General features: G+C 39.7%; 1 protein-coding gene across 4 annotated transcripts in view; it reads right to left on the minus strand.

The window, feature by feature from the left end:
* The window catches only part of lrmda.L (leucine rich melanocyte differentiation associated L homeolog), a 991,211-nt gene that overhangs the window by 1,516 nt on the left and 963,093 nt on the right, over positions 1-26,602 (minus strand). The window lies entirely within an intron of this gene.

Raw genomic sequence — 26,602 nt, forward strand, 5'->3', positions numbered from 1 at the left:
AAGAAGTTATGGATACAACAGATGCAAACAAATGACAGTAATGTATAATCATGCATATGCATTTTAAGGGGTAGGTTTTCTTAAACATTAAGTTTAGGGACTAGTCCCTGGATCAACTTGTACTATGAGCTATCTCCCATAACCCTGTGTTCCCTCACTTGCTAAAAAGCAATCCAAACCCTTCTTAAAGCTATCTAATGTATCAGCCTGTACAACTGATTCAGGGAGAGAATTCCACATCTTCACAGCTCTCACTGTAAAAAACCCCTTCCGAATATTTAGGCGGAACCTCTTTTCTTCTAATCGGAATAGGTGACATTGTGTCAGCTGTAACTACAGGTAAATAAAGCATTAGAGAGATTATTATATGATCCCCTTATATATTTATACATAGTTATCATATCACCTCTTAAGCGCCTCTTCTCCAGCATGAACATCCCCAATTTGGCCAGTCTTTCCTCATAGCTAAGATTTTCCATACCTTTAACCTGCTTTGTCGCCCTTCTCTGTACCCTCTCTAATACAATAATGTCCTGTTTGAGTGATGGAGACCAAAACTGTACGGCATATTCTAGATGGGGCCTTACAAGTGCTCTATACAGTGGAAGAATGACCCCCTCCTACCGTGACTCTATGCCCCTTTTAATACAGCTCAAGACCTTATTTGCCCTTGATGCTGCTGACTGGCATTGCTTGCTACAGCCAAGTTTATCATCTACAAGGAATCCAAGAATCCAATCCTTTTCCATAATGGACTTGCCTACTGCAGTCCCATTAAGGGTATAAGTGGCTTGGATATTCTTACATCCCAGGTGCATGACTTTTATTCAACATTGAATCTCATTTGCCACTTAGCTGCCCAGATTTCCAGTTTGTCAAGATCGTGTTGCAAGGATGCCACATACTGGATGGAATTTATTGGGCTGGATAGTTTTGTGTCATCTGCAAACACTGATACATTACTTACAACACCCTCCGCTAAGTCATTAATGAACAAGTTAAATAAAGGTTCACCCAATACCGAGCCCTGAGGGACCCTACTAAGAACCTTACTCCAAGTAGAGAATGTACCATTAACAACCACCCTCTGTACCCGATCCTGTAGCCAGTTTCCTATCCATGTGCAAACAACTTCATTAAGCCCAACAGACCTTAGTTTAGAAAGCAGTTTGTGGGGCACAGTATCAAACACTTTGGCAAAATCCAAAATCCAAATAGATCACATCTACTGCCCCCCCCCCCATTGTCCAGCATCTTACTTACCTCATCATAAAAAGCCATGCTGATTGCTGCTCATAATGCCATTGACTAGGACAAAATTTTGAATGTGATTCCTTAACAAGCCTTCAAATATTTTGCCCACCACAGATGACAAATTTACTGGCCTATAATTGCCAGGCTGAGATCATAATACCTTTTTAAATTATTGGAATAACATCATCTTTTCTCCAATCCATAGGCACCATACCAGATGAAAGTGAATCTGAGAAAATCAGAAATAGGGGCTGGTCTAAAACTGAACTAAGCTCTCTTAGAACCCGGGGGTGTATGCGGTATGTAGACAGCTAGTCTATATATTTTATAGATTTTATATTATTTTATATTTCTTTCAATATTTACTTTTCCAGTAGTTGGAGAACTAGCTGGTTCAGTTGATCGGTCTTGTGTTGAATGTGTTGGTGATAGCATTTTTATTTGCAGGATGTTAATAGGCAGAACAGGAAAGATAAGTTAGGGTAGGACTACATAGACGTTTTCGTCGTGATCCGACACGATGGGACAAAACGCATGTGACTTGTCGCAGAACTAGCGTTTTGTCTCATTGCGTCAGATGGCAACAAAAATGTCCATGTAGTCCTACCCTAAAGAAAAACACAAGATAAATGAAAACGTAATTAAAAGTTGTAGATCCAGCTATAGTTCCCTATATAAAATCCAAAAATGCATGTATAACTATAAAACATCCTATTTAAGGCCATATAGATTCCGCCGTACTGTTGCTTAGAACAGGTCCATCTATGACATAACAAAAATGAATACAAAAGTGAACATCCCTTTTAATACCAGGAAGCTTCCACATTATTTTAGGGCTACAGTTAGGTTTTTAGACAGCAGTAAAATGCTGAAATCTCTGAGCAGAAGAGAGTTAACAAACAGTCTTATAACAAAATAAAATGTAAAGACAAATCTTAGGTTTTAAACAAAGGAGCTGTACAAAGCCATCCTTCCATGTTTAGCTAACTAGAGGTGACAACATTCCCTAGCATCTTGAAGTCCCCTTACCACTATATTCAGGTTCTCCTCAAAAGACGTAACTACAAGCTTTATTGCTGGAAGACTGCTTTATTTCAGACTTGTTTGCAGGGAGCTGTCCCAGCTCATTTCATTAACCCACAGGCCTCACAGATCCCACATAACTCAGCCATGTACTTTTAAGATATAAACTATCATTATGAATAGTTTAACAAGTTATAGGAAAAGTTTCATATAACTCTCTATGTACAATAAAAAGCAAAACAGCTACTAAAAATTAAATAGCACAGGCACTTAAAGCCAAGAGATTTTATTCCCTGAATCAACATGTTTTCATTACATTCTGGCTTTATCAGCAAATCCCTGAATGCATGTACTTTCTATAATGTCATCTATTCCTTTGCAGTGATATATTTTATCAAACATCTGTGTTAGAGGCATAACTCTCAGGCCTTCAGTGTACTGAACGGAACGTTTTCTTCTCTCTGAACTGATGAAGTAAGTATTTCTAGTCTACATAATATCTTGACTGTATTGTTTTTGATAAAGGAACATGTTGCAAATATACAAACTATTGAATTTAACTAAAGTTATAAAAGCCCCAGATTTACTTATTTTAAACTCCTGACAATTCTGAGTCCTGTTGCTAAGCCCTTATTATATATGCTGATTAAACTCCTACCTAGATCCATCACACATTATTTACTGCCATTGCACACCAACATATCTGTATAAAATTGGACTCTGCTAACAAGAACCTATAATCTAATACATTTCACACTTTGTAAATAAAAAATAAAATAATTCTGTTTCATGCATGATCCACTGAGTACAGACTGAAACTGCAAGGGCTATAGAATGTTAGCATGTATAAAAAAGACATTGATTATATGAGAATTATGTATAAACTGATTAGATTGAGCCAGATTCAATTTGAAAAGCTAATTTCCTAATTCGATTTTCCCATAGAGACAGAAGTATTTTATTGAAAAAAAATGTATCTCACTTATCACATGAAAAAATTGGAATTGTAGGCTATGGGAAAAACTGAATTATGAGAAAAGTTTTTCTGGAGTCAGTGCCATGAGAACATGATATTTTATGGTTTATCATGTGAAAACGTATGGGTGAGTTTCAATTTGAGGAGAAAAAAAACTTTCTCCTAATTCAGTTCCACCAACATGTTCTTTATGGATAAAAGCAGAGCATAAAAGTTAAGATGAAAAGAAAATCACAAGGAAAATAGGTCAGATGCATATAAAATACTAATAAACTATGAGTTCCTGAAAGCAGCGACGGAACTAAAGGAAGCAGAAGAGGCACTTGCCTAGAGCACGTACCTCTTCTTCTGCATAACCCCACCTCCACTCTCTGCCGCGCTCCTCCGTGCATGCCCCCCCAACTGGCATTTTCATGTCGGGCATTCGTGCGAGGGGGTTAAGCGGCCGGCCTGGTTGCCTTGAGCTCCTGGCCGGCTTGGCCTGGGCCTGCCTGAAAGTAATGACTAATAATTCTTTATCATGGTGTTTGTCAAACGCCTTGCCATTTTTTTCTTTGCAAGTGTGTCTCCATATTGTATAATACTGCAATACATAAGGGGGTTACTAAAATATATTGAGTAAAAATTGTGTTTTTTTTAACGTTGGCAATAAATTCGGAATTTATGAAAACATTACGATAATTTTGGACGGTTTTCATGAAAAATTCTGACTTTTTAGCTGTTTTCACGAAAATGTGAACATCCGCAGTTGACGCAGAAAACATTGTATATTCTGTAAAGACATTGGAATTTAGCACTTTGAATTAAAATAAAAACCACTCTAGGTTTGAGCTGTTGAGGACCATTGAGTCCTATTGAGTTGAAATCACTATATTTTAGTGATTATTTTTTTGAAATCCATTTTTTTCCTAATTTTAAATAAGCCTTTCCTTTACACACAAACAGGTTTTTTAATCTTAGACAAGATTTTTTAAAAGAGATATTGATGCTCAAATGTCCAAATGCACTTTTTAAAGTGAGGCTGATATATGAGATCCCAGGGGCGTGGCCAACTCGCAATGTGAGCGGACACATTAAACCTCAGATCCGTTGATTCACTGGTAAATCCTGCATATATCCTGACACTGCCGACATATAAACGAGCAGTGGATTCATTGAAACTATCAAGGCACAGCTAATGGGCAAAAAAAAGCCAACGAGGACAGAAAACTCGTCCCATCTCAGAGACCTGAAACGGCTCAACAAAATGGCAGAACAACGCAGGCCAGAGATGCCAAAAGAACATCACACTAGACTTACGCAGACACCCGATCCGTTGCTTACTCCAGCAGAGAACTCTGATGAGACATTAAATGGAGAACCTAGGCAAGTGCAATCCGAGGTGTCCCAGCCACCGGGTCTGCAAAGCCCAACGGAAGCAAGCGATGTTAGCGCCCTAACTCTGGCGGAGGTAGTTTTGACTATATAAAATACTATTCAAACCTGCCATGCAGCCACATTGGCAAAAGTTGAAGAACTCAGAACAGATTTCGGGATCCTTAAGCAGGACCTTCAGAAAATCAGAGAACAAACAAGTGCAGCTGAACAGAGAATAGGTGAGCTTGAACATACCTGCAATCCTCTGCCTGACCAACTAAACCAAAGGCTGGAGGCAGCAGAGGCCAAATCTGACGACCTAGAAAAACACCTACAGAGGAACAACATTAGGTTTGTTGGTTTCCCAGAGAGAGTGGAGGGGCCCGATGCAAAAAAATTCCTGGAAACTTGGCTTAAAGAGGAACTGGGTGCAGGTATTTTCTCTCCAACTTTCATTGTTGAGCATGCGCATCGCATACCTTCCACCGGGGGTCCCACCTAGGCCCATAATAGCCCTGCTCCTAAACTTCAGAGACAGAGACGCAGCCTTGGCAGTGGCACATCAAAAAGGAGAGCTACGGTATGAAAGGTGCGATTATCACTCTTTACCCTGACTTTTCTAACGAGTTACGCAAGTACCGCCAGAGGCAGGCCTGCAATATGCTATGCTTTACCCGGAAAAGCTCTGGGTTTCGGCAGATGGAAATAACCACTTCATTAATTCTCCAACCAAAGCCACCCACTGGCTGGACAGACGCTAGTAAGACAAGCTGGGTATTATTGAAGAAACAGGTTATCCGGTCTACAAAATCCCATATAGGTCTGAATAATTTACCTCAACTAATACAAATGTTACCTGACTTTGTCCCATGCTCAAATAGCTTGATATGACAGGATAATTCCTGCATGCTGCAGATCCACGGAGCACCAAACAGGTTGATAATTTTTTACGTTTGCATAACCACTGTTTGTAATCTTTATTACAATATTGTGTTAACTGTACTTTGAGTGCATTGTTTAAGAGTTAAGGGTGCAGCACAGTTCAGGTGCACCGCTCAAGGATTTAAAATGTTATGGGTACAAAACTCCTCCATTATAGGAGGATGTAGGGTGGAGACATTGGAATAATTGTTCTACTCTTATGCTACTTTTCTACTTTCATTTCTTTTTCCTCTTCTCTTTCTCTATACTCATGCTCTAAGGGGGATCAAAGAAACATAATAGCTGAAATCTGCAATGTCAGAAATAACTGGAACGTTAGAGGGTTAAGTTCCCTGTTGAAAAATTCCTTGGTCTTCAATGCTCTACGTAAATCCCACCCTCATATTATCTGTCTCCAGGAGACACATCTCTGTAATTCCTCTAACCCTTACACACTTAAAAAACCTTGGATAGTTCATGCTTATCATGCAGTTTATTCTAATTACTCCAGAGGGACCTGAGTGTTAATTAAAAGTATCCAGCAGACGTTAACAACTTACTTTACAACCAATGTTAATTCAGCTCCTCTGAAAAGTGTCTGGCATGCTATGAAGGCGATTGTGAGGGGCGAGTATATCTCACAAATAGCCTGTGTACATGAACAATCTAACCAAACTCTAGCTGACGTGGAGGTAGCATTGAGAGAGGCGGAGGCGAGATACATCCAAAACCCCAATGAGCAAAATAGACTGGATCATGTAATAGCATGAATACAGTATGCTCAAATACAATGGAAATATGCTCAAAAGGGGGCAACTACTGTATATCACAAATTTGCAATGTATGAAAAAGGGGACAAAAAGTGTAAATTATTGGCATTTCTAGCCAGAGAGGAACTCAGTAGACCAGCTATACATGCACTAGAACAATGAATTAATTACTAATCCGCTTGAAATCAACCAGAGCCTGGCGGACTACTACCAAACATTGTATACGTCCAAACTGGCAAAAAAACCCTCTGAGATAAGAAACTATCTAGAACAGTTAGTTCTCTCAAACTTGCCTTTAGAATATAGAACTTTTAGATTCCCCAATCCAAGAACAAGAAGTACTAGATGCCCTGCCTAATTGGAAAAATGGACGGTATCCCAAACCTATGGTATGTTACATTTGCCACGATATTAGTACCACATCTTAATGATATCTTTAATCAAACACTGACCTCAGCCCAACTACCAGTTTCCTTCAGAGAAGCCACAATAGTTCAACTCTTAAAACCGGGAAAGAATCCCTCACTGCATGCCTCATACAGACCCATTCCGCTCATTAATTCGGACTCTGAATTTTAGTCAAGGTCCTGGCAAGACATCTTAATTATTTTTTAACATCAATAATACCCCAGACCAAATCGGCTATATGCCTCATAAAGCGGCTGAACTCAACAACAGGAGACTCTACACAAACCTCACGATCACCCATGATAACCCCAGTACTAGAATCATTGCCTCACTAGACAACGAGAAGGCTTTCGATTCTGTAGAATGGGAATATCTACTGAAAACTATGAGAATATTTGGTTTTCGGAAAAACTTCCTAATCTGGCTGCAAGCCCTATATGACAAACCCACAGCCAAAATCTTGTCCAATTTAAAACTGTCCAATCCCATAACTCCTCCCAGAGGCACCCGACAAGGATGTCCACTCTCTCCGGGCCTATTTGCCATAGCCATGGAACCATAATGGCCCTTGATCCTGGGGCAATGGAAATAATTGATCCCACCCTCGCAATAGTACAAGTCAGTACAATATATCCATCCGCAACTTGAAAAATATAAGGATCTCAACGTAGACCCCCTAATAGTACATTTTCAAAAGGCAATAGATAGATGGCTGAAACTTCTACTCTCTCTGCTAGGCAGAATAATTATTTTTAAGATGAAGTTCCTTCCTAGGTTCCTATACATTAGATAGTTGCCCATATGGATTCTCTCCTCTTTCTTTCAACAACTCCGTAGCCAACTCACTAAGCTCTTTTGATCCCCAGGCCCAGTAAGGGTCAAGTACAAAGCTCTAATACCTCCCCTCTGTCAGGACTGCCAGAAGCACCCGACGGTGCTGCTCACCTTCCCGGCGGTCGCAATGAAAATCCAAGATGGGGCACCCATGTTGAACACGTGTGCAGCATCGCTGTATGATGACGTCATCACTGGTGCCGGGATTTTGTCATAAAAGGGTGCCCTGGACACTGAAACCCTGCCCAATTATAGGTTTCTTGTGCTATAGAACCTGGGTGTGTTTTTGCTATTGCTATCCTGATCCTGATTCCTGCCTGAAACTCTGACTTTGAACCTGATCTGCCTGCCTCCTGAAACTTTGCCTGGACTTTGACTATTCTCTTGTTTAACCCCTCAAGTCTGGGCACAGCATAATGTAAAGTATATAGGGGACATATATGAGGGTGGTGTATTGCTTTCTTTCCAATAGCTAAAGGACAAATTCAACCTACCCAACAGGATGCTGTTTCGCTACCTACAATTAAGGCATGCCCTCGCTCAACAATTTCACACGGAAAATCTGCAAATTGAAACATCAATCTTGGAAGAGCTTGTGCGCAAAGAGCAACTCAAAAAAACACTATCAACAATCTACAATAATATTCGAGAAAGTAAACGTCCACTTAATATGGATCTTACAACAGAGCAATGGGAAATAATCCTGGCAGATTGCCTGTGCCTATTAATCAGATCACGAGACAGGCTCATACAATTCAAGTACTTACACCGAGCATACTTTTCACCTATCCCAATTGATGGCTCCACCAATTGACTTTCACCCTACAATATTGTTACTCAACTTTCTAGTGGACACAGTGACATCAACCACGGAAAGGACTCTACTAATTTTTTAACTTTTCCAAGCCAAAAGAGCTATAGCTATTAAATGGATGGAACAATCTCCACCCACACTAAACTATTGGATTGGTTTAGTGCAGGGGTAGGCAACCCGCGGCTCCGGAGCCTCATGCGGCTCTTCATCCTGCTTGCTGCAGCTCTGTCTTGCGGCTTTACCTGTCACGTCGTCTATACAGCCCTCACACTTGCTGTCGGCTTTTTCAGTGTGCGAACGCGGTAAGCTAACGGTTAACTTACTGCGGTCGCACACTCAGGAAGCGGCCAGCAGGTGCGAGGGCTGTATAAAGGTCCCAGGAGTGACAGGCAGCAGCAAGATGATTCATCCTTGTCCTTACCGCAGTCACACACTCAAGACAAGAGAGGGAAATTCAGCATGCAGCTTCAGAAACAGAATTCACATTAAACAGATGAGAACACTAGCATTTAATAGGGCTATTCAGTGTTTAATTTATTTCAAAGTAGGCCTACACATACACACTGCTCTTCTGTTTGTTGTATTCTGTTGTTGTAACAGTTAAAATTAAGAAAAAGTTAAAACTTTTAAAAGTTTATAAGCTGTGTAATGTTTTGCGGCTCCAGACTATTTTTCTTTATTGGAAGAGGGGGCAAAATGGCTCTTCTGATAGTAAAGGTTGCTGACCCCTGGTTTAGTGGAACAAACACTTCCAATACTGGAACAAATCTACACGGCAAGAGGTTGTCCCACATCTGGACAACCGAGTCCCATACTAACAGGAAACAGGACTCACCGAACTACCCTATGGATTGGCTTGATTCTGTAGGCTCAAATGGGACAAACAATGCACCGAAAATAGTACTTTGAAACCTGGTTGGGAGGAAGGAATGTGGGATTGGTATATATAAGTTCAACTACAGTGTAAGATAAGAAAATAAAGGTCTCTAGTATGTAATAAGGTAATCGGTGTGGCTCGAATAGGTGTCAACAGCCACTAACACTCTGATTCCTGAAAACCAACTACCATTCTTTCTCCCCCTTTCCATGACTTCTCTAAGTCTTCTAAAGCTTTCCTTTATTTTTCTTTTCTTTCTTCTCTTTCTTATTGCTCTTCTATCTAACTCTATCATTCTCAAAAGGGTTTGCCAAGTTAAATTGTAAAATTGTCCAGTAAAGAGCTATGTATTACTGTGAATACAACACAATTCAAGTGCAAATTGTTATGGCTTACTGCTGGAAATAAATAAAAGTTTTACAAAATAAAATATATGAGATCACACTTTTTAAGGGGAAGTAAGGCTAATATATGAGATCTCACTTTTTAAAAGGGAAGTAAGGCTAATATATCAGATCACACTTTTTAAAGGGGAAGTAAGGCTAATATATCAGATCACACTTTTTAAAGGGGAGGTAAGGTTAATATATCAGATCACATTTTTTAAAGGGGAAGGGATGCTAATATATGAGACCTCATATTTTAAAGGGGAAGTGACTCTTGCCCTGCATGTGTGAAATCCCATAGCCTGTGTTTCTTCCAATGAATGGTTACTTATTGATTTAAGCAATATGTTTTACCAAGATCTTTTACACCTTCTTGCCTTTAACGAAGAATAGGCTTGAAAAAAATATCATCTTTACCCAAAATAAATATAACATGAAACATTTTCAGGTTTAAGTATTTTATGAAATATATGAAGAAATATTAAAAAATACTTCAAACATCCAACAAGATGAATTTCGGACAAAGGTATATTTTATGAAAAAATGTGTAAAACAATTCCACAAGTAATAGAAATAGGACCATCAACTGGTTAAAGTGCATAGTAGTACAACATTCAGTTGTCCTTTGAGGCATGGACTTTCATTTTGAAAAGCAAAGGAGGAGTACATTTTGGAACTGCCCACTGAAATTTCTAAGACCAGCAGGAGGAGGCATTTACCCATAGGCCCTTTTGCTCAGTGCTAGGCTGCAGACTAGGCCCTGGAGGACTATGATTGGTTAAAGTGCATAGTATTACAACATTCAGTTGCCCTCTAAGGCTTGGACTTTCAGTTTGGAAAAGCAAAGGAGGAGGAGGACATTCTGGAGCTGCCCACTGAAATTTCTTTTTTTTTTATCAATTCTTTCTTTTCTTGTTTTTTAAAAAGAAAAATGGGGGAGGGGGTACAAAAAGAAAGTAGGGGAGGGGGAGAGAAGTATGGTTCCAATTCACATTATGTACATTAAATACAGTTGTGACATAAAGCAGCAAGTTCTTTCTTAAATCAAAAACAAGATCTATGAAGACAGAGGAAAACAGAAAAACAAGAAAAGGGAGTAAACAACCAAAAGGTCACATAATTTATCTATTATTGTACCCCTATTAAGATTCGAGAAAAAAAAAAAAAGAAAAGAAGATCCCATGATTGTTAATTTATCGTCTTCATGAATTCTACCCAGGGATGCCATATTGTCCAATATTTATCACTTTGATTATGACTAAGGCAGGTAATTTCCTCCATTTGTCTTACTTCTTCTACCTTATATAGCCACTCTTTACTCGTTGGAGCTTCTATTGACTTCCACTTTATTGGAATTAAAGCTTTAGCAGACTGTAATAAATGAAGGGTAAGTGGATCTTTTAGTGTTGTACTCCTATCATGTTTCATGTTCAACAAGATTGTCTGGGGCATATTTATTTGTATGTCTTGTTCTGTAACCTCATTTATTATCTGGAGAACCTCTTTCTAGTATGCCTGAATAACTGGGCAGGTTATCCACAGATGAGTGTGGTTTTCCTCCGATATATTACAGCTCCAGCATATATCAGTATTATTAGGATATAATCTTTTCATTTTCCTTGGCGTATAATGCCATCGTGTTAACAATTTATATGCCGCTTCTCTAGTTCTGGCGGCTTTTGATGTCAGAAATATGGATTTAAGAATGTCTTTCCACATGATATCAGTTATCTCTATGTTTAATTCTTCTGCCCATTCCTGACGTTGAGAATCTGGGCCTACTGACAAGGTTTCTACTAAAAGTTTATATAGTTTGGAAAGAGGTTTAGCAAAGACCCTTGAAGAAGAGAGTAAGGTTTCCCACTCTGTTTCAGTTCTTTGCCAATCAGCAGATACTTTTGACTTGAGATACGCATACAATTGATTATATCCCCATATATCTCTGGGATGTTGATTCCATCTTTTTTGTATCTCAGCTAAAGAGATTATATTTCCATTTTTAATAAAGTCTTTTAAAGTAGTCTCCCTACTGCCCATCTACCCCCATCTAGTAAATTACCCTTTTTCCAGACTTGGAGGAAAATCAGGATTGAACATTAAAGGTTGTAAAATGCAAGGGTTGTGTGTTAGTTCTAATCTAATTTTATTTTTATGCCACACTCCTAGCATGGTCCCCACTAAAGGATGATGCCATGCTGCTTTAGGGATATATTCCTTCTCTATCCATAAGTTATTAGTTAAGGGAAAGCCTGTCGTAAGATGTTCCAACCTAGTCCAGTCTTTTTGTGGATTAACTGAGGACCAATCTAATATCCTGACTAGGTGTGTTGCAACATAGTATAGGTATGAATCGGGTAATCCCAGGCCCCCTTTTTCTTTTGGTGCTATTAATATAGTGTGTTTTAACTTGGTTTCTTCTCCCCCCAGATGAATCTAGAGATCATGGATCTGATAGATTTGAAAAAGGAAATTGGAATCACTATCGGTAGCACCTAAATGAAATATAAAAGTTTAGGCATAAAAACCATCTTGATAGCCTGGATTTTGCCGAACCATGACAATCTAAGTTTGTCCCAAACATCTATCAATTTTTGAAGAGATATCAGCAGTGGAAGATAATTACCTTGGTACAATTTACCTAAGTCTGCCCTTATTTTAATGCCCAGGTATTTAATACTTAGCTCAGTCCATTTAAAGGGGAAACTAGATTTCAGTTATTGTGTTCTAGCATGTGGTATGTTTATATTAAAAATCTCTGATTTATTATAATTTACCTTCAAGTTAGAAAGTTCCCCAAAATTTTTCATGAGAGCCATGACCTTTGGAAGAGATGTAATTGGCTTTGTAAGATATAGTAATAGGTCATCAGCAAATAAAATGGGAGACAAAGGACATCCTTGTCTCATCCCATTGCAGATATGTACTGTAGGGGACAATGTCCCATTAATTCTAATTCTAGCTGTGGGCCCCTCGTAAAGAGCCATTATTCTATTTATCATTGCTGGGCCAAAGCCGAAACTATGTAAAGTTTGTTCAAGAAAAGTCCAGGACACCCTGTCGAACGCCTTTTCAGCATCCGTAGTAAGAATAATTGAAGGTACCCTGTTCCCTTGGGCATGTTCCATCAAAGAAATAATTTTAAATATATTATCTTTTCCTTCCCGTTTAGGTGTGAAGCCCGCCTGATCAGTATGAATAAGGTCCGGTAAGTATTTCTTTATCCTATTACTAAGTATTTTAGCATATATTTTCAGGTCTATGTTAATCAGAGAAATCGGTCTATAACTTGGGCATAGTTGTGGGTCCTTGTCCGGTTTAGGGATTATAGTAATGTGCACCTCCTGTGCTTGAGGATAAAAATTATTACTATCACCAATACTATTATAATAGCAAAGGAGTTGTGGAATTAATTCTTTTTTGAAAGTTTTGAAGAAGGAAGCAATATAACCAATATAAGCACTGGGATATGGTCCTTCTTAAAGTGGGATTCCTGAATCATTACAATCAATGCCTTTTGTTTTTTTACATTGGTGAAGTATCTGCGCCTGTTTAACCGGTTCATTCAGGCCATTGACATTAAAGGACAATATATTACCTTCCATATTAATTGTGTTAGCCATAGGCATCCAAATACAAAGTTTAATCATATGTTTCCTCACATTTGTCTTTTATTTGCATATTGAATATAAGGAACCAAAGAGTGGAGGGGAAAGTGAAAAAGATGAAAGAAAGGGTAAGCTTATGCAGTGAAAAACTAGTCAGGGTACAGTCCCTGAGCTGTGATAACTTACCAGCGGCCCAGGTGCAAAGCACCGTATAATTTGGGGTATGTGGTTGGATGAAACCCGTTAGGATCATAACTAGAGTGATCACCCCTCCGGTCCCAACCCTCCTGCTATTTAAATATATATTAAGGTGGTGATGATGGGGGACAGATATAATGACAGTAACCTTAATTCAAGAATAAGTGGACCTAAAAAGCTTGTCACCAAAAATAACCATGTATACCTGCAATCCTGCATTTGTTCTACATCACTAAAAAGAGTTAATTTAGTGAAGAAGAAAAAAATAAATAAATACATTTTAAATTATAATCCATAACTATGAAAAAATATCCACTGTAAATTCCTAGTGCCCCAATATGGCACTTAATAAACTGAAATATTTAAACTTGCAAGGTCTCTTTCTCGTCTCTCTAAAACATTAATTAACATAGATAAGGAACCAGAAACAAAGCATGCATTGTTGGTTTATATTTTATCCATAAATGTGAAGGAGAGAGAGGGGAGGGAAAAATTATTGTTATTTTCATAATCAATGTTATTGATCCTTTTTGATTTCTGTATAATCTCTTCCTTTTGAGAGAAACTACAGTATGTAGGCAACATAGGATGTCTCTTGGAGCATTAGGAGGGGCTGCTTTTGATTTCTGCACTCTGTGTGCTCTCTCTATCTTTATCTCCAACTTCATATCGTTATCCACATCCGACTCCTTCTTCAGTATTGTATTAAATATACACATCAGGGCTGGGCATATCTCGTCTTTGTGGACTGTCTCAGGTACCCCCCTGATTCTAATGTTATTCCTCCTGCTCCTGTTCTCTTGATCCTCCAGTTGCCTATTTATTTCCTGAATAGAGGAATTTTGACGGGAAATATTGTGTTTGAGCACTGCGCAAGATCAGTGTTACCACTGCAGGCATATAACATTATCACCGTATACAGAAAAGTGTTTCAGATTTGGCCAAAGAAACAGAATGGCATGTTATAAATATGGATGAAACATTTGCTTCTCTTGTGCATGTAGGCCAACACACAGGTCTAGGCAAATTAGTAATTGGCCAAACACACAATACATATGTTAGAGTACTTAGATGTTATAAGTGCTTCCGAGAGTTATTGGGAAAGTCCACCGAGATGTTATCGCGCCCCTCAGTGAGGAGAATACAGTATTTATGGATGAGGATTTGAAAAACAATGGGACTTGATGTTTGGTGCTCATTCCCATGGGATCGTATAGTGGATCGTGTGTGTCCTGAAGAGATGCATCAGTTCAGTTTGTGGCCACAGAGGGACTGGGTGAAGAGGTATAGTCCACTTGAGGTTGGAAAGCGACAGTAGGGACCCAGATAGGACACCTACTCTGCCTTTTTAGTGGGCCCACAGACAGGCTCAGACCCCCGTCCAGGTCCCCTTGCCCTAGCTGGTTGGGCAGCACGTGGGAGTGGTGGTTGAGGTGCAGAAGAGGGCCCAGGGAGTGACCCCTCATCAGACCCAGCAGAAGCAGGCGCATGCAGTGCGTGGCCCAGGACTGCCAGAAGAGCATTTGTGCGCCAGTCATCACTTGCCTGACGTTCGTAAAGTTAGCGCTCTCTCTCCAGCCTACTCTTGCCTCAATGCAGCCAATTCCCACCTCAGTTCAACTAGATGGCCATTAATACGGGCCATCCAGCGCCCAGCGGAGATATTGGCTGCATTGCTGCGCCATTGTAGGCTGGAATGTGTCAGGCAAGCTCGCGGAGACCCATACAGTCTGAGATGGTAGTTCTACAGATGACGCTTCCAGCCCTTGGTGTTCATCCTGGCTACTTACCCCGGCAGCAGCAACTGTGGCAGCAGCATCTACAGAAAAAAACTTACACTAAAACTCAAGCTGGAATTTTTCAGAAATCTAAGTAAAAAGTTAGGGGCATTTCAAATCTTAGTTGGCTATTTACTACAATGCATTTGTTGAATTTATCCCCATTTTTCAAATAGTTGCCAAAGCAAAACAGGTCAGATTTGCCCATCACTACTGCGCCTAGTTTTTCTGTAAATTACAAGAATTAACCTCAAACTGTCTGGACTTGCTGCAGAAGCTCATTTCATAAACAGAAATGGAGCACTAGTGCTTGAAACTCTGTTTAAAGGAGAAGGAAAGGCTTGCAGTACTTAGGGGTGCCAAATGTTAGGTACCTCCTAAGTGATTGCATTGATTTAACCTGAAACCCCAGGCCGGTGCTCCTATCAGCAGAAAACTGCACCGGCCCTGGGTTATACCAGTTAGCACCACGGAGCGATCCTCTTCCGTCTTTCTCTTTCTTTAAATTTCCCGGGGAAGACGTATGCGCAGTTGAATGAAATAGCTGACTTTTCAGTTGAAGTTCAACTTTTTGCTCTACTGCGCAGGCGCATGAAGAAAGAGGAAGACGTAAAGAAGATGAAAGTAAGTCACTATTGTATTTAACTTATTAATATTTTTAACTAGGACTAAGAAGTATATTGTGTCACAATGTTGAAGTTAAATCGCTAAAAAAATATTTATAGGGCTGTTGCACCCGATGGATCAAGCAAGATAAATATGTACGTTGAGCTAAAGAAACAAGCATAGACAGTGATTAACATCTAAAATATATTGTTTGAAGAAATGTGAACTTGCGTATCCTATCTGAGTCCAGATATTCGCCTTCCAACCAGCAGACCTCTTCACCAACGGTGTCCAGAAGGACCTTCGCCCTACGGACCACAAACGTCCTTCTGATGCACCTCCTCAGGTTTCTGAAATGCTTGTATGCCACAGGTCCTTCACGGAACACAGTGCATACATTGCTCACAAGATGGGACTGCGCGCCAAACAACATGCCCCATTGTTGCAGCACCTCATCCATTAATACTGCATTCTCCTCACTGGAGAACAGTGGGCTTTTTTCATGAGGGCCCTCCTCCTCGTCCTCCTCCTCCTGGCCTTAAGTGGACTCTCCTCCACTCCCTCCCTGCTGGGCTCTCCCCCCTGGGCTTCCCTCCCCCCAACAATTAATGGGCTCCCCCTAACTAATGGGCTCCCCCTAATTAATGCCCCCCCTAACTAATGGGGTCCCCATCCCCCCTAACTACTGTTCTCCCCTCCCCCTAACTAATGGGGTCCCCTCCCCCCACCTAACCTATGCTGCACCCTCCCCCGGGAACCGTTGCCAGGCCATGTGACCTCCTGCAAGGGCACTGAGAAATCCTCCTCTTCCTCCTACAATTCCTCCTTGCCACACCTCCACCTGTCCTGGCTGTGGTTCCAGAGACTTCTCCCCCCCCCACTGGTTTAACTCTAGATCCCCTACCTGTGGACCCCCTATCTAACCCCTGCCCCTTGGACTCAGGACTTACAGTATTTGAGAGGCAGCTCCCTCCACTCCTTCCTCTTGGCCCCCCTCAAACAGGTCCTGAGCCCTCTCACCATCTTCCTCCCCTCATTCCTGGCCACCTTCCTCCCCCCTCCTCCTCTCTCCCCCTGTGGGCTATTTTTTAATTTTTTTTTCAGTTTTGGGCAGCTTTACAAAAGTAGCTCCTTCCCCTTTGCTAACCAAAAAGTGTGCCAAATGTCCACCTATGCTCCTAAAATGGGTGCTGGAGGACTTTGTGTTGGATAAAAAAAACAGTAAGTATGGAAAGGAATGTTCATTTAAATTTCATGATTTTTTTCGTAATTTTTGCAAAAATCATGGACTTTACAGACCGAATAATTAAAAAAAGATGGAACGATATATATGATTTAATCGTGAAAATTGATAACCTACAATTTGGGAAAAAAAACTTAAGTCAGAATCGGGTTCATTCGGAATAAAACATGAGATACATTCGGATCTTAGTAAATAACCCCCTTAGGGGCAAATTCACTAAGATGCGAAGTTGCGCCAGGCGCAACTTCGCCGCACTTCGCCAGGCGTAGTTTCGCCAGCGGTTCGCAAATTCACTAAAATCCGAAGTTGCGCACAGGGGTAGCGTAAGGTTGCGGAGTTGCGCTAGCGTTGTTTCGCTATATAAAGCGAAGTTGCGCTAGCGAAGGCTAATTTGCATACGGCGCCAAATTCAAATTTCAATGGAGGAACACGTATCTGCACTACAAATGCCTAGAAAACCTTCAAATCTGCAAATAAAATTTTTATTTTGCCCTACACATGTGCCCACTGTCTAGGTAAGTTGCCATGAGTCAGGAAATGTAGGGGGGAGGAAGGGGAGCCCCAAAAAATTTTCGATCTTTTTCAGCCTATCAGCCATCATGTAGAAAACACGCCAGCGTTTTTTGGGACTTAGAAAAAAATTTGACTTTTTTTTAACAATCCCTATCTACTCTATTGCGCTTCGCCAGGTCTGAGGTGGCGAAGGAAGTCTAGCGTAAAAGCTAGCGTTCGCTACACTGCGCAAGTTAGTGAATTTGCGTAGTTTCGTCGCTAGCGAAGATTCGCCTGGCGTAAGGTTGCGAAGTAACACTAGCGAAACGACGCCAGCGTTCGTTAGTGAATTTGCGCAGTAGCGAAAATGCCCAACGCTAGCGAATTAACGCTAGCGTTCGGCGCTTCGCGCGTTAGTGAATTTGCCCCATAGTGTTGCTTAATAAATAAGGGTAAACACACAGTTTTTGTATTCAGATTTCAGTGATTTTGGGGGTTATTTAATAAAGGTCGAGTTTGTGAGTTTTTTTACCCAAACTCAAAACTGGAATGTTTGCTTATTTATAAAAAAAACTCGAATCAATGCAATCAGGGGAAAAATTTGAATACTTGAATTGATCGAGTTATCGGTGATAAAAACTTGCTAGAATTTCTTGAGTTTTCAAGTGCAAACCATCAAAAAGAACTCAAAAATCATGAAGACTAAAAACATCTTCAAATGGTTCCAGGGACCTCTGCCATTGACTTCTACATGACCTTGATGGGCGAATTTGACCCGTTTCATCAAAAATTTCCCACAGGCGAAATGCGCCGGCGCCCATTAAAATCTATGGACTTCAAAAAAAATTAGTTGCGTGGTGATATTTTTTGGACGGGCGTCTTTTTTTTTGATGCACAACGCCATACAAGTCTATGGGCGTCATTTCTGAGGCGAAAGAAGGCGAAAAAATTCGCCCATCCCTATTAATAAATCTCAAAAAAAAAAATGTTTTTTGAAAACTGAAAAATTTGAGTTTTTATTGAAAATACCCTTGAAAATGGATTTCAGTGCAGTCTGCTGGAGCAGCACTATCAACTATTAGCTAAAACATGTTTGCCCATGACCGAATTCCTTTCTCTTTAAAAAACAATGTTTTTTCCCTTCATGCAGTTTGGGATTGGAGAGCAAGGAATTTAGGACAAACTAAGCCTTTATTTAGGACAGGTGATGCCCTATCACCTGTCCTAAATAAAGGCTTAGTTTGTCCTAAATTCATTGAAATCCATTTTTCAAAAGAGCAAACAGATTTTCTTATAGTTAATTTTGAAATCTGATATGGTGCTAGACATTTTGTCAGTTTCTCAGGTGCTCCCAGTCATATGACTTTACTGTTGCACTGCAAGTTGGAGTGATATCACCCCTCCCTTACCTCCCAGCAGCCAACCAGCAGAACAATAGGAAGGTATCCAGATAACAGCTCCCTGGTAGATATGAGAGGATTCTAGGGAAAAAAACTAAATTTTTTCAAGATTTTAACAAAGAGAAAGCAGATTATAAATCTGCTTTCTCTTTGTCAGATTCCTCTACCAGGACAGAATTTTCATTTTGAAGATTGATCAGGCACATGCTGTCCTGTGATCAGGAAAAAGTATCTCATTGGGCCTATACAATTTGTTAGCTGATGACAACACATGGTGATCCAAACACTGCACAGCATTCTCTTTAAGACAATCAACTAAAACATTGTCTCAGCAATAATTTCTAGCCCATACAGTTTACGAAGTAGGTTTTTTCACCAAATCTGTTTTTGCTAACAAGCCATTTGTTATGACCTGCCTCTAATTATTTTGTGTTTTTCCCAGGTATTATAAACCATTTATAGTTATATTAAATGGGAATCAACAAAACAAAGCTAAATATACAAAATAAAAGCCCTATTTTCCCTTTGAACTACATTATTCTTTGTGGATAGTTCAGACATTTTCTGCAGATGTAAAACATGGGCACGTAACATCCCCTCCCCTGACCCTTTCTACTTATCAGCTGTATCCAAGATGTAATGTGACCTTAAATCCAGCTTACTTACTATTCATATATTCCTGACTCAACTATTAACTATTAACCTGATTGCACTTAACGTGAATAGAAAGAGTGCTATTAGGTGTGGAGTGACAGAAAGACCTGTCGGGATTGCTTTTAGTGATCAGGCTTCTTGATGTGATTTACTTTTTAACCCTCTCCTCTTTTTCTAAAACATTATTGTAGTGGATTGCTATGCATTTAATTTGTTTCCCTTTAAATGTCACCATCATGATACACATACCCAATATGTGTGTGTGTATCATGATAGCTACTCTTATTGGCACTGAATTTAGAGGCATTTAGAGCACAGAAGATATTTTACTACCATATCTTCCAAATTACCTTCAAAATGTAAAAAATGTCTTCACTTGTTTTAACCTTATGTCACCTCAGTATGCCACTTTTATCATATATTATATCAAGTAAAAATAACATTTACATCAACATATATCAACATATATATTATACATTTTCATAATTTTATGGAATTGTATTTGGAATTCTGTTACGAAATAAACACAAGCCTCTGCTCCTTTGGTAAGGTTGAATTACATAGTAAAGCTAGAATTAAAAAAAAGGCTTATGATACTTTGACTGCATATTTTTCAGATTTACAGAGTAAATATATATTAAATTCTACATAATAAGTTATGTTTAAAACCATAAACAAATACATCAAATGTGCAAAATGCCTTTTTGCATGGGAGCAACATAGATTTTAGCAACAATTAACTGTTTTCATGTTGAAACTGTTCAGTCTATGTCCCCAAGGAAGTTACAGTACCTGTAAAATTAATTTTAAGTTTCTGTATTCTTTTCACATAATGGAAAAACATGCAGTGTCTAGCAATGCACAGAACAGACCATGGAACTGGTATGGAAGCGTTCAAGGATTATTATTAGATCTATGAAAATATGTTTTACTTGCATACAATGTGAATATGTTTCAAGTTGAAGAGCAAACATTATACTTAAAATTAAAAAAAATACATATTAAGTACACTTAAGAAAGATTAAAAAATGAAATCAAGATTACCTGTGAAAATACAAAAGCCTGTAAGTAAACATTATTAATGTGATATTTCCACAAATCATGGCTTTACTCAGTGCGGTAAGGCAATTGTTATTAAGGGTTCATATGTATGTCTATGATAAGTATAATGATAATTTAAGCTAGAAAAACTTCGTAGGGAATAGTGTCAAATACAGTATAAGGAAAACAGCGATTCTGAAGTAATAAACAAAAACAATTTAGTAAGAGATGTGGACAAAGAAAAAATTCTATAACTCGAGTGTTGCAACTGTGATGTTTTTCATTTTAAGTCAGAAATACAATCCATAAATTGTATTACAGATAGACTGGAATGCTTGCTTGAGAAGGAATGTAGACAATTAGTAGGGGTAGCCATATTGCTATTCATGTAAGATATTATCTGCATAAACTAAAAATATGAACCACCAATATAGCATTCATTTTATTGCATATTATATACAATAAGCAGAACATGGCTCCTAAGATACCACATTGCAATAAGGAGGGTAAAGAAGACCAGGATAAAATACTTTACAGATTAGCATATAAATACATCAATTTTAAGAAAAGAATTTACTAAGTATACGTATACTGATCATGTAATGGTCCTATGCATTACTGAGGGTGATACATAGAAAAGCATAATAAAATTAAGATTTGTCTGATTAAAGAAACATCAGGTTATCTCTGATAACCACATACAAATAAGGTATTAGACCTAGCAGTTATTTGGAAATGCATTGTTATTCAGTGCTCCTTAATAAACTATATTGCACTATAGGAGGAACTTCCCCACCCCTTTCAAACATTGGCCTACTTTACTCTCCACAGCACCAGTTGAAATCTCTCTCAAACCCTTTACACATTAAGGAACCATTAAGCTGACATTAAAAGTTATCTGCAGGCTAATGTTTCCATTATGTTCATCTTGGCTTTAGGACAAGCAACACTTTGTTCTGCAGATGTCATACTCTGTATAATAAGAGAGGAGGGGGAACTCTTAACTCCTTGGATGACTTTGACATGGCTGGCTATAATCTGGACATGTGCTATCAGTTAATGCTTTGTCTCTGAAAATGCAGTTCTCCAATCTGAATACTCCACATAACAACAGAATTGCTAATGGTGCCACCAGACAATGTAAAGAGCAGGGAATTTAAAGGCAGAGTTTTGATTTACATGTTCAGATGGATTAATCAGAGCTTTTCAAAAGAGCAAACCTACTAAATTGAATGCTAAATATTTATGCTGTGTAGATAAAAAAAAATTAAATTCAGAAGACAAAGGACAATTTTATGCTATGCCTGTTTAGATGGGAATTTATTTGCTCCATGTTCCACTTGAGTCTTTGGGTATATATCCAAATTATTGGAAGGTAATCTCCCATACACTCCATACACACAATTTTAAACATATTTCCTTTTTCTCTCTAATAACAAAACAGTACCTTGTACTTTGATCCCACCTAAGCCATAATTAATCCTTATTGGAAAATAATTATATTGGGTTCATTCAATGTTTAAATGATTTTTAGCATACTTAAGATATGTAGTTCAAAATTACAGAAATAACCCTAATCTGGAAAAGCCCAAGTCCCAAGCATTCTGGATAACAGGTCCCATACCTGTACAACACTATCTCACCATTGAGCCCAACATTTTCTTCATGGAAATAATTCAGAGCATAAAAGTGATGATGAAAAGAACATCACAAGGCAAATGGATCAGATGCATATGCAGTATAATACATATGACTATAAAACTATGAGCTCATGAAAGCAAGGACTCATTTATATCTCTTGGTGTTTGACAAATTCCATATTTTATAATACTGCTAAATATAGTGCTGCTTATTTAATAAGCGTAAAAACAATATCTTTTTTGTATTCAGATTTCAGTCATTTAATCCCCCTATTCTTTAAAGACTTGTTTTAAAGAATCCACTGCAGAAGAACCAGTGGAAAGGTGCTCATCTTTCTGTTTGTAAAATATTTATATTGTATTCGATGTGGTCATTTTCTGTAATCCTAAATAGATGACACATATACCAGCTGTGGGCTTTCGGCAGGTGATGATTCATTTCTGCCAACCAGCATGAGCTGATACTAAAACTATATGGTTTGCTCCAGAGTCCTCGATCAGCAGAATTAAATTCTGACAGCTGTAGGGATGACCTTATTGCCCAACACTATGTAACAAAGAATTCTCATTTTCTGAATCATTTTCTTGTAAGGCACACTTATTCTATTTCCAAGATTTCTGCAGGCCTGTCTCTCTGTGGGAACCAATTTGTACTCCAGGATGAAGTGTAATGGAAATGCGAAGTGTGCCACTTTATATTCACACTGTTTTACTTAAAAATGTATTCGGGTGACACGGTGTGTTCTCACTAGTGTCATTATTCCAATACTTTTTTAAAAAATAGTTCAGAATGGTCAATATCTATCGATATCTTCATTATCTAACAGTATTTTTTTAACCAAATAAATAAATTTTTTTAAAAACAGTTTCACAATAGTTTTCACAGTAATTTTAAAACTGCCAATACATTAAGTTGAATTTCATTTTAAGTAATGTCCACTAGAGAGCACCATCCATTTATCGAAGAGGCTCTACTTTTTACTGTCCCTGCTGTTATGGTGGAGTGCTACTGAACACAAAGATATTCAGCATATCATTGAAAAGGCAACAAAATAATCATTGTAACCCAGTGGTTCTTGAACTTTTTTTCAAAAGGACCCAGATTGGTTCTAGAAATAAGCTTTGTGATCCTAGAATTGGTGCAGAATTATGTTGATTTAAATCATTACTGTCTTCTGTATTAAGAACTTTATTAAAGGACCAGTAACATCAAAGATTGTTAAAAAAAATGTGTTTGTACTGTATATAACGAAAGAAAAACACAGAGACATATTTAACTTTAAAGCCTTTATTAAGAATTAACTTACCGAAACTCCGCTTCTGCTTCTCTTCAGAAAAGGCAACAGGGCAACGATCCATCGGGCAGCACTGGATTTCTCCTCCCTGGCTATTACCCATATTCTACTGACAGCGTGTGAAGGAGCGTGGGCGAGTAACAAGGGACACTAAGCCGTCCGAGGAATGGTGACACCAACTAGCCATTGGTTGGGCCACTCCAAGCAGCAGCAGCACAGGAGCAAGTGAACCAGGTGTCCAACAGCAGCAGTAGCACCGTCAGCGCAGGACGAGCAGGTAGCGGCACCGGTTTGGCCTTGGCTCCCCCCTGCAGGCTGCATGTTCTCCCGTGTCTTCTTGTCCTGTGCCTTCTGACGCCAGTGTCGAGGGGCACCAGAGTGCTAGGATTCTCTCCAGCTGCAGTGCCCGGTCCTCCCTAAGCCAGCAGGCCCATTCAGACTTTCTGAGGCCGCACCGCCGCCAGCTCGGGATGTATGAAATCATCCAATTCACTGGCTCTCATTGCAGGTCTCTATCAGCACCGCTACAAACACCCTGCACTACTGCTGTGACTGCAGTCAATCAAAGTGACAGCTCTTAATGAGTCATTCATTCTGGGCCTCAATCTCTCGCTAGCAATAACATTTTTACATGGCTATATACACCCTTACAATTCTGGAGAGAATCCCTGGGGCTCCAGCGCCCCTCCAGACACTGGCGGCAGATGGCACGGGACAAGAAGACATGGGAGAACGTGCAGCCTGCAGGGGGCAGCCAAGCCCGAACCCAGTGTCGGACTGGCCTGGCAGGATACCGGGAAAAAACCCGGTGGGCCCCGACCCCTAATGGGCCCCCGCCGATCATACTTCAAAGAAAAAAAGATTTTTCTATGTGCCGCGCAGCGCCATTTGCGCATGCGCGCGGCACTGTTCAGTGAGGAGCGGCGCCTACACGCAGACGCGCCGAGCAGCGCCTTCACACAAGCATGCTCAGCGCGCCACAGTAGGGAGGCAGGGGGGTCAGAGGGGGCCCTGGACCTTAGTCCCGGTGGGCCCCGGGCCCCCAGTCCGACCCTGGCCGAACCGGTGCTACCTGCTCCTCCTGCGCTGCCGGTGCTACTGCTGCTGTTGGACACCTGGTTCACTTGCTCCTGTGCTGCTGCTGCTGCTTGAAGTGGCCCGACCAATTGCTAGTTGGTGTCACCGTGTCTTGGAGGGCTTAGTGTCCCTTGTTGCTCGCCCACACTCCTTCACATGCTGTCAGTAGAATATGGGTGATAGCCAGGGGGGAGAAATCCAGTGCTGCATGATGGATCATCGCCCTATTGCCTTTTCTGAAGAGAAGCAGAAGCGGAATTTCTGTAAGTGATTTCTTAATAAAGTTAAATATGTCTTGGTGGTTTTTTTTTTCGTTATAGAAAAACAAATTTTTTTAAAAAAATGTTTTGATGTTACTGGTTACTGATGTTACTGGTCCTTTAAAGGAGATCATGGAGATCTACCTTAATATTTGAGTCTAGGTCTAAAGTTTAAGAAGCCTTGCTATAACATTCTTTAAATTCTTTAACATTCTTTAAATTCTCTAAATGGCCATCCAGTAACATTTGTTAGTGATAATATCAGAAGGTGAAACCCAGGCTAAAAGTCTAAAAATATCACAGATTTGATGGCAACTACACTGTGCTACCAGAAAATCATATGATAAAACATGAAAACTCCTGGAGAGATGGTTGAGCATTATAGGACTTTCATAACCTTAAAGGAAAAGTCAAGCTGTTGTTGACTTTTAGTATGCCTGTGTAGCCTACCTTAGCCCCATGCGAACCGCATTATTTTCGCCTTGAAAAGCGCTCCAGCTTCGCTGCACCGATGCATTCTTTCAATCTCTGTGCAATGATTAACCCGGCGGCCATTTTTTCCTGGTTGCGCTCTTCCCTATAGCAATGCGCATGCACCAAAAGCCCCATCCTTCTGGCCTCTACGCTGAGGTTTCAGATTCAATAAAACTTTATGTACACAAACAGTTTGTACAAAGACCTACGCAGGAACATTTTACATGAATTTATTAGGGCTCAAATTCATTTTAAATGAAATAAACATATAATATAACAGTACAAAAATAAAAGAGCATAAGAGGATTTGATGGTGCAAATTATGCTTTCTTTAAATTGATAATAGCTTACATAGATTAGAGCAGTGCAACAGTTAATATCTCCGCTCCCTTGCTCTCCTCGCTGCAGTCAGCACGATGAAATATGGGCTAGAAGCAGCGGAGCAGAGAGTTAAAGCTTGGCAGAATACAGCGCCTATAGCAACAAGAAATACTATTTTTTCCATTGGCTGAATGAAGACACAGGCGTGTCTGTAGAGGTCACTCTTTATGCGGCTGGATACTTTTGCCCAGGCTTAATCAAGTTAACTGCGCATGTGCTAGATTTTTTTTGTGATCTGCGCATGTGCGTATCGCCAAACAACAGCACACATTCTGAAGGGAGGGGGAGAGAGGCTGATAGTGCTGGAAACTAGCAGGAAGCTGAAATCAACAGAGCTGCTTATCGGATTACTTGTCTAGGACTGCAATAATTGGTATGTAAATCATGCAAAGAGGCTTTTCACTGATAACATTTTTGTTATGGGGTTGACATGTCCTTTAATTTGAAAGTCAGTACACTTTCCATATTCCTTGAAAACCCAGAGTTAGACGAAGTTACAGTGCAAAGCCCCATTTTTTTTTGTACCTTGTACTTTGAAAAAGCACTACACAACAAAGCTTTTTAGAAACATCAGCAACCCTGTAATGTCCGCCATAGGCAAGGTAATTAGAGAGCCTTGGTGTAACTTGCAACTGCTGTCAACCCATTCTGCCATTTATTAATAAAGTGTTGCCAAATGCAGGGAGCTTTGCATTCATGACAGAGGTGCAGGTCTTTGTCCCGCACATAGCACCCTAAGCATTCTGAAGCAAAGAGTGCAACAAAGCTTCAGTCATAGACGTAAACTCTGAAGTAAAGTTTCTCAGGGTATAGAAATACAAAATATGGGCAGTCTAGTA

This window comes from Xenopus laevis, chromosome 7L (assembly GCF_017654675.1).
Source record: "Xenopus laevis strain J_2021 chromosome 7L, Xenopus_laevis_v10.1, whole genome shotgun sequence".
Lineage (NCBI taxonomy): Eukaryota > Metazoa > Chordata > Amphibia > Anura > Pipidae > Xenopus > Xenopus laevis.